The following is a 1,525-nucleotide window of genomic DNA, read 5'->3' as shown; positions in this document are numbered from 1 at the left end:
AGGTATATACCATTACAATCTAACCAAATTGAAATATTTTGATTTTTATGCCAAGAGTCTGTTATTACTCAATTATATATATATACACACACTATATAAAATCCCTCTCAAGGGATTTCATATATATATATATATATATATATATGTATATATAGTCTTACTTACCATCTGTATTAATTCTAAGGCAAGAATTTAAAACGTACTATTCATTTATGGCCGAGAAAGAAACCAGTTCCAGTCTCCTTAGTATTCACCCTTCCCTAGGATTGTTTTTCCTCTCCACATATACTACAAATTTTTTATAGACTATTGTCTTTATTTTATTTACATAGGTGAGCAGTCATTTCTATTCGAGTTTCCTATGTCTTAGGTTATTTGTGCTTGAAAAATATATCAAAACAGATATTCAAAAGAATATCGAAATAGACTACATAAAGGATTTTTTATAGTAGTTTTTTGTTTTGAATAAAACCAAATAAAGAACTAATGTCCACTTGACATTGTAAAACATAGAATATCAGAAGAATACTCAAACATATTTATGGTTTATAGTTTTGCAGTTTTTTTCTCCTGGGCTTACTTTGCTATGGATTGATATAAATAGATATAGCTACAAATGTGGATTTTCAATCAGTGAAATAAATAGAAGGAAACAACATTTTGCAGCCTGATAAAAGAATGAACCTTAAACTTCTGGAGGTCTAAATTCTTTGTAGGTCACAATAAGAAAGAGATAATGTTTTTAAGTTTCAATAGGCATCTGTCTGCATCTTAAATTTATCTTATATTTGATAAGATTGACCTGCTCAAGGTCAAGCCTAATCATGTGACTGCCAGACTTGTATGAGCAAGTGTAATTAGCACCAAGAAGAAACTCATATGCATACGCACAGAATGGCCAGTGCTGCTGGTTTTTTTACCTTTTCATATCAACCCCTCTTAACTCTTCACGTTGATGTGATTAAATGGAAAATCTGTTTCACTGATCATGCATATATATGTGCCTTTTAACGCTGAAGATACTGTTGTAATAGAAATAATATTCTGTTTCTCTGGTCACTGTCATTCTGGTATAAGAAATTAGAGAATATGGTTGTTTGAAATGTCAGTTTTAGTAAACATGAGTTGGAAGATAGAACATAAATGAATGGTGTTACAGACTGTTTAAACTGTTTGAGCAACAATAGACATTTCCTTGAATTATTTTGACACAATTTGCTGTGAAATTTCTTTTTTTCTCTTGCTGATATTTCTAGATTCCTTGTATAGACAATGAAAAGGAAAGCCTTTCTTTTAAGTCAGTGTTCATTATTTAACTCATAGAGTACTGATGTTTTACAGAATACTAATATTTCCTAGATGTAAAACGAATATTAAAAGAGAGGTATGTCTCCATATTAACCATATCAAAAGGATGCATGAAAGCTCGTGCTTCTTTGTAAGGTTCATATAAAAGAAGAACATATATATATATATATATAAAACATAGTGTTCAGTCCTCAGTTTTAAAAGATCTTTATAGAAA

Source organism: Otolemur garnettii, unplaced genomic scaffold, assembly GCF_000181295.1.
Source record: "Otolemur garnettii isolate 467f Iridium unplaced genomic scaffold, OtoGar3 scaffold00006, whole genome shotgun sequence".
Taxonomy (NCBI): Eukaryota; Metazoa; Chordata; class Mammalia; order Primates; family Galagidae; genus Otolemur; species Otolemur garnettii.
Note: the sequence above shows the minus strand (reverse complement) of the source record.